This window comes from Malaclemys terrapin, chromosome 25 (assembly GCF_027887155.1).
Source record: "Malaclemys terrapin pileata isolate rMalTer1 chromosome 25, rMalTer1.hap1, whole genome shotgun sequence".
NCBI lineage: Eukaryota > Metazoa > Chordata > Testudines > Emydidae > Malaclemys > Malaclemys terrapin.
In genome coordinates, this window is record NC_071529.1 from 372,028 (window position 1) to 380,513 (window position 8,486).

Below are 8,486 nucleotides of genomic sequence, written 5' to 3' on the forward strand. Positions count from 1 at the left end.
CCAAGTGATTCATTCCATCAGGAGACGTTTAACCACTTCCATTCTCTGTATCTTTACTATAAGGGAAAGGAACAAGAAAAGCAAACTGAGTTCAGAGAGAAAGTGGCAGATTTCTTTTCTCTCCAAGGCCCTGAGAGCAAACCCTGTTCTCCACATGACCCTTTTATTTACATTTAACTCCTCCCCATTGGGCTGGATTACAGCTAGTAACAAACCCTCACTCTACTACCTTCAGTGTCTCAATGTGGTTACGATTAGATGAGTAATGTCCGTCCTTTCCCCTTCAACCTGCCTCAGATAGAGATAAGGAAGTTCTCCCTCACCAGGTCCCCTAGCCACGTGTCTGTGTGTCCACCACCATCTGTCCTTCCACTGGCAATCTTCTCAGATCACTGCACAGGGAAGAGAGCTTAGTGCCTGTAACCATGCCTCAGTGGGTCACAGCTGAGATAGCCAAATTCAGGACAAACTGCTAAGAAATAGGGCAGATACACCCCAAGAGTGGTGCCTAATCCCCCATAGGATATACTAGACCAGCAACAAAAGTAAACTTCCGCTTCACCACACTGGCTAACAAAAAGTCATAAAAGCAGTTTCCTTGGGCATTCTAGTCCTTGTATTACCACCAAAAACACTAGACTTAGAAATGAGTGGTTTTTTAAAACCAATCTCTTCAAATAAGAGGTTCTTTTGATCCCAAAGGACCAGTCACCCACTGGTGACTTAGATCAACGTGATTTTTGGGAAATACCTATCTAAATTCTAAAGGCTTATTTATAAAAAGAAAGAAAGGTGAGAATTAAAATTGGTTAAAGGAATCAAATACAATAATTGCAAAGTTCTTGGTTCAGGCTTATAACAGTGATGGAATAAACTGCTGGCTTGATAAATCTCTGGGTGCTTCCAAATCACTGGAAGGTCCTCAGTCCCTTGGATAGATGCTCCCATTAGTATAAGTCCATAGTCCAGAGGTCTGAGCAGGAAAGAGGCTGGAGCAGGATAGAGGCACAGTGGAGATGTTTCCGGGGCCTCTTATATCTTCTGCCATGTGGAGGGAAACCCATTGTTTCAAAGTCCTCAGCACAGCTAGTGGAAAATCACAGGTGAAAGATGGGAGCTTGGTGTCACATGGGCAAGTCCCCGTCCATGCCCGATTTTTCTCGGTCATTGCAGGATGGATACTTTGCCGGATATTTCAGATAGAACATTCACAGAAAAGTCTGTTCAGTGTAGATGGGCATCTCCCATGGTCCATTGTGAGTTGTGTCCTTTCAATGAGCCACTCACTGGCTAAATAACATGTGGGTGTTACCCCAGGAGCAAACATATTTGAAATACAGGTATGGAGCCAATGCTCATAACTTCAAATACAAACATGATACATGCATACAAATAGCATAATCATATTCAGCAAATCATAATCTTTTCATAGACATCTTGCATGCCACATTTTGTACAAGATTTGTTGCAAATATATAACAGTGGCTGCAATAATGATCTGTATGGTCATATTTTAATCAGATAACGTCACCTGATTTTTGCATCTCCCTGTGACAAAACAACTGATGTGTGGCTTTCTACAGGGTGTCATGATGTTAAAGTTGGGGAATTCAATTTCTGTACTTGTGTGTGTGCATGGGGGTGGGGGGGGGTTGCTTCTTTACAGCTGACTCAGAGCGTCCAGCCTCGGGCTGCCCCTGCCTCACTGCCAGGCACACCGGGCTGTTAGCGGCACCCACTGTCCTTGCCAGGGGCCCTGCTGAACCCTGGGGGGCTGCACTGCAGTGCTGGGGTGACTCTGCAGGGGGAGACGCTGCTGTGGAGCGATGTAGAGCAGGTGCAGGAAGGAGCCGGGGTCACTAGTCACATTCTGAACTGCCCAATGTTCCACATTTGGGAATGGCCGAGAATAATTCTAAGGGGAAGGTGAATGCAGAGCAGTGACACTGGAGGTGCCCAGACCTCCAATGGGGTTGGTACGGAAATTAATAATGGGAAGATCGTTTGCGAAATTAGTCGTCACTGACAAGATTTGTCTCTGTTCTTATTTCATGTTGTGGTGTTATTTAGCGGAATCAGGCCATAGTTTTACTATAGTAATTAAACCCTTAACTTTAGTTAATGGAGCCAAAAACTTAGTGTTACTTATTTTTTCTCTGTCCTAGCAAGAATGAATTGAATTTTGTGATGTTCTGGAAAGTGCAGAGAGATTAAATGTGGGGAATTCAGTCACTGTGTTTGTGAGCTGATGTTTTCCTCTCACAGGTCAGTGCCTGCATTGAAATACCAAGAGGGATCTAAGGGCTGGTGAACGCTGTGCACTTAACTGGCAGAGCGACGTCTCTCTGGGTGTGAAAAATCCACACCCCCAAACCAATATAGTGAAGCTGACCTAAGCCCTGGTTAGATAGTGCTAAATAAAAGGAAGAATTGTTCTGTCAATGCAGCTATTACAGGGATGGGAAAACCCCTCCCTAGTGACTGTCTACTCCAAAGTGCTATAGCAGTGCCCAGCAGCATTTTAAGCGTACACAGGTTAGGAGTGAGACCAGATCTGGCTCCAGTTTGCACAGTGGATGCTCAGGCACTAAGACTACAGTAATAATAACAGTCGAGTGCTTCCACAGTTGGCAGAATTCAAACCTGCGCAGGACAACCCCAATAGATTTCTAGTCCATCACCTTAACCACTCACCCACACGTTGAGTAGTTGTGGCAATTTCACTACACGATGAGTCAGGTCTCACTGAATTGTCAGTTCAAATTGTTTGCTCAGACCAGCTTCCCCAGCACACTCACGGCTGTGCATCAGTGTAAGTGTGTCCTTGGCTGAACAGCGAGAATTCCTGCCCATTTCCCTTCCGGCTGGAGCAAGATGAGAGTGTGTTTGTGTTAACGACATTGCTGTAGATTGTTGTTCATTCCCTGCTCTGAGAATTCAGACAGTCCCTTTCCCATTCAAATCTCCAGCACATCATCCCAATAGCAGGGGACAGGATTTCTCTGGGGCATGGACGTTTTTCAGGGGGTTGGTGCATGAACTCAGCCTTGCATTTCATCCTTGATGTTTCATGGACTAACAACAGCAGCAGAAAGAGGGAGCCAAGCCAATATCTCCCGGTCAGGGATGCAGGTACCACGTCCCCTCTGTCTGACCATCGCCACTGCAGGAGAGAAGGGTTCACTGGAATCGAACGCTCTGGCTCAGACCAGAGACACAGGGAGGTTTTGCAGTTCATGGATCTGTGCAAAGGAAATTGTGTCTCTGTGTGAAATTGAGGGAAATGAAACGTCCACGTGGTGGCCCAATGCCCTAAGGAATGTGGGTGAAGGACTCGGGCTGAGAAATGGTTTAACAGGAGTTTGTATCAATTTATTGGCCTGATTAAAAACTATGGCTAAAAGGCAGCCGTTGTTAGTACTTGTACCTGTGTAGGGACACCCCAGTGGGTGTCAAGTCCATGGCCTTCACCGGGGGCAGTCGATTATTTTTATCATGGTCCAAATTTCTTGGCCAAGGGATAGTCAAGGTCTAGACTCCAGAGAAAATAATACACTGATGATAAGAAGAAGTATATACAAAGATTTTGCAGCCACTATGGGCATAACTATGATGTGTCGTGTTTCACTCTATATCTTGCGCCACCGCCTTTCCCTTTGGCCTTGTAGGTGACCAAGGCTTGGTCTACACTACCCCCCTAATTCGAACTAAGGTACGCAACTTCAGCTACGTGAATAACGTAGCTGAAGTCGAAGTACCTTAGTTCGAACTTACCTTGGTCCACACTGGGCAGGCAGGCTCCCCCGTCGACTCCGCGGTACTCCTCTCGCCGAGCTGGAGTACCGCAGTCGACGGCAAGCACTTCCGGGTTCGACTTATCGCGTCCAGACTAGACGCGATAAGTCGAACCCAGAACTTCGATTTCCAGCCGTCGAACTAGCTGGTAAGTGTAGCCAAGGCCTAAGAGTAAAGCTAAACATCTCCTCAGATCCAGGGAGTGTTTGTGTTCATTCCTGCGAGCCACACGGGTTTGATGTTGCTGCTTTTGAATCCTCCGGCTCTGCTGGGATAAGGAACAATTTAGGCTGTCACTGAACTGAAGGAGGGAGCTCATTTTTTGACAGGGAGAGGGACACCTCCTCTTAAAGGTGTTTGTCTGGCTGGCAGCCCTGGTTCCCAGGTCTCTCCTGAGGGAAGAAAGTTTCTATGCAAAATACCAACACTTTTAATGGAGAGGAGGGAAAGGCGATGGCCACATGATGGGATGACCGAGAACCACAACATGGTTCTTTTATGTGGGATGACTCTGAACATCGACTGATCTCCACTCCCTTGTATTTGAAGAGAAGTTTAGATTTGCACTCGGGAATCTACCAGGCTGAAGCAATGTAATGGGTGGTGACACTAGGATTCAAGGGTTATTTAGTGTTGTAAAAAATGTTAAAAACACTTAGCTTCAACTTGAGCTGCCTGTTATTAACAGCTGGTTTCCCCAGGTCAGAAACGTCCTGGGTTCCCTCGTGCCTTGGTGGGAACTGAAGGGGATCGTCCCGTGCTGCCCTTAGCTCCAGGCTGATGTTTCCGGGGAGGGGGTGGAATTGATGTGTTTGCTGTTGAGAAGGGCGCCAGGCCAGTTCTGGGGGAACGAGACCTCCCAGCATCTTCCCAGCCCAACCCAGGCTGCTGCTGATACAGGAGTGAGGGTCCTTCACTGTCCAGAATCAATGTGCACAGAAGCAGGCTGTTGCGTTTCATTTCTTAGTGCCATCGTTCTGGTTCTGGTGCCATCCTGTGGCCATTTCCTTCCCCTCCTTTCCAACGAGCCTTTATATACCTCAGGGGCCAGTTGTGTCCAGGGGCTGCTCCCCAGCCTAGGTTCCCCCTCCCTGCCCCCTGAACTCCCCTGGAGGGTGCACAGCCCGCCCGTGAGCCCTCCCCACCCCGCCCGCCAGGGCACGGGGCCCTGAGCCTGCTCCAGGAGGGGCAGCAACGGCTCACATGCCCGGGAGCCGCAGAGCCTGAGCGTGGAAAGGAGGGAGCCGGGAGCTGTACGGGGGCAGCCGCCCGCATGCATCCGCTGCATCCTGCACGGTAATGGGCTCCTACTTCAAATCCAAATGATTCACTTTAAAAAATTTTTCGAATGAAAATCAATTTCCAGACCCATCTCCAGTATGTTCAGGAGTTCGCTGAAGGGGGGGGCTTGAAATGAATTTAAACACTCGGAATTTTCCTATACAAATGTATAAAAACCTAGCAGAGCTGTCCAGAGCTGAAATCAGTTCCAGTCCTGGGTGTCTCTTTTCCATCATGTCTTTCCTACGGAACACACCCTCCCCTCCCCCACACACTGTCACACACAACCTTCTCCCCTTGAGCCCAATCCAACCTTACCCCTACCCCTCTCCCACACACACTCCATGGACTACAGCCTCTCAGTGACTCACCCAGATGGGGGCTTGTCTCTGCATCTTCCCAACAGGGAAGCAGAGAGCTGAAAGGGCCACAGGAGACCAATGGAGCTCGGCAGGAATAGAAAAGACTTCCCTTCACTTCTCAAGAGTCTCGTTAATCTCATCCATGAGACGTTCCAGCACCGGGTGGGCTCAAAGCACCAACCTTCCCCTCAGCAATGGAAGGGGGAACCAGCTCTATCACATGGAAGGAGGCTCCCCACCTCTGCTGCTGCCATCCTGCAGCCTTTAATATGGATTTGTTTTAGCTAATGCAACCCCCTCACCCCCTAATCCATCCATGAAACAAGGAGACAAGTCCCTGGATGTGGGCTCCAGTGGTGCAACAGATTAGTGCACAGTACTTATAGAATAGTGCTGTGTAGAGTGATACTGAGGTGTGAGTTCAACCCTCACCTGAAGCGCTACTTTTCTTTAAGCAAATGGTTTCTGCCAATCATTTTGTCCTGCAGAAAATACAATTCCAGCTCAGAAGACACCGAGGTCCCCTTCCTTTACAGAGAGCAGGGCAGATTCCACAGATCTACCAGGCTCTGCTCTCCACCAGCACCCTGTGTCAGGAGGGGTCAAGCAGAGCCCAGAGCACTGCCCATCCTGTCATTCTTCACTCCCGACTCCCCCTCAATCTTTGCTCCCCAAACCACCTTTGTGCACACCCTCTTCGCTGTGAAACTCAAACCCTGCCTGGCTTTCTCTATGTTGGTGTGTTTTTTGTCTGTCATGTTGATGTGCGTGTGGGTTTTGTGGATGCCTTGCATAGTTGTGTGTGTGTGTGTGTGTGTGTATGATTTTTGCATGAATATCATTTTTTGCTTAAAAACAACAAGGAGTCCAATGGCACTCCTTAGTATTCTTTTGGTATGTGGTTTTTGTGCTTTCTTGTTGTGTGCTTTTGCTGTATTTTTGGTGTGGATTTGTTCTTTCTATGGTTTGTGTGGCTTTCCCTTATGTGTATATGGCTCTGTGTGGGTTTGTATGTGTGTGTGTGTGGTTTTTGTTTTATGTCTGTGTGGGCCTGTGCAGTGTGTGATTTTCTTTCTCTCTGTGTGCTTGAGTCTCAAGATCCTGATTTCCCATTGGCCCTTCCCCCTTCTATTGGGACTGGGAACTAGCCAATCAAAAAACCCCACTAAGTTTTAGTAAAGGGCCAACAGTCCCTTACACAAGCCAGCCCCGTGAGGGTCACCGATGTTCAGAAAAGGCATCACAAGTTGGTCCCATGGTGTAACAGTCAGCACTTCGGACTCTGAATCCTGCAATCTGAGTTCAAATGTCAGTGGGACCTTGTGGTAAATCCCTGGAGCTCAAAGTGCTCCTTTTCCCTGTCTCCAGTTGCACAAAAGCAAGTTGTTTCCCTTCTGCTGGGTGACTCACGCCCACTGGAGCCAGGTCTTTGGTTGGGATGGGGTCTAGAAGTGGCTACTGCTGCCTGCAGTTTAGACCTGGTGGTTGGGATTCTGGCTGCTTCACCTGATGCCCACAAGTTTGGCCCTTGTGCTCTCTACCACACTTTTCCTCTTGCCCACATGGTGCTTGAAGAAAGGAGTGCCAGGGCCAGGCTTAATACTCAGGGCTAGGTAGGAGGGAGGAAGAGTCCCAGGCTGGAGCCCAGAAAACCTTTCCTCCTCTAGACACCTAGAGCAGAGGCGGCTGGTGCTGACAGCTCCACGGGAAGGTTTATAAGCCACAGAGCAACTGAGGGAGAGGCAAGACAAGGGGAGGACCATGCCTATGTGTGGCCAGCAGACAGGCAACAAGACACCCGGCCAGGCTGCTCCCTGCCATGCCAAACACCCACTGAAGGTCACCCACACACAAGTATGTGGGGCAGCTGATGATGCTCTTTGGCCAGCATCAGAAAACGGTAGGAGAGCAGGGCCAGCCCCCCTAGTGGGGCCTCTTACCGTTCCCACTCAAGGTGCTCACTTTGGCAGTGGGGCAGAAGATTTTATCTCAAGAGGCTTTTCCCCAGCTGGGGAGAAGCACCCAGGCTCCCAAGGCGCTATTTAACAAGCCCCTTCAAGCACAGGGACAGGCGCACACTTGGAAGAGGGAAACTGCTCCACACGCGAGCCCGGGCAGCCGCCCATTTTCTTCAGCAAGTCAGGAATGGCAAAGGCTAGACTGGAAGCACGTGGGGCTCATGCCCCAGCCTTTGTGACGCCCAACCCCCAACTCCTTCCTGGGGCTGTAGCTGAAGCCAGAGCATTGGCCTGAGCGGCCGAGAAGAGGTTCCAGCCCTGAAGGGAGCAGGACTGTCAGCACAAAGGGAAAACTGCACAAGCACAACCACGAAGGGACTCGCTCCTTCAATCGCCTAATCTGAAGTCAGACGCCTTATCCATTCGGCCACACGGTCACCGGAGAAAAGCCCCTCCACGCCTTGCTTTAGAAAAAACTGCATTTTTGAGGGGGAAAACGATCTAAAAAGTTTTCAGAATAAATCCCTGTTTAAAACGATACAGTGTGAATCTTCTGAAGATGAAGCCGTCACCCCTCCGAGTTGTGCGGAATGTGTATTGCGGTTACAAGCACCACCAAGAATTCGCTTGTATGTAGAAACCCTGATGAAATCCAGACTTCCCGGTTAGTGATTTCAATCCGGATTTACCCAGATGCCTCCGGCCCCTTCATGCCCGGGGCCCCCCAGAAAGTGAATCCGGCCTGAGCCGGGCCCCGCCCCCAACACTGACTCCCGGGGGGGACGGGACCCGTTCAGGACCCCTGGCCCCGCCTTCTGCCAGACTGCCACGTGACTGCCACGTGACTGCCCGGCCCGGCCCGCGCGCCCCGATCCGGACCGGGTCTGCCCCACCCCCTGTAACTCCGCAGTGCCCCGCCCCTGCAACGCTTAGGCCCAGGGCGAGGCCGGAAGCGGAAGTGGGTGCAGCGCTCAGGACGCCATTAGGAGAAGGTCAGCGGCACCGCACGCTGGGGTGGGGGCGTTGCGCGCGGCTCCTGCCAGCCCCGGTGCATCGTGGGATTCCTCCTCCCGCCCAGCGAGCCTCGGCC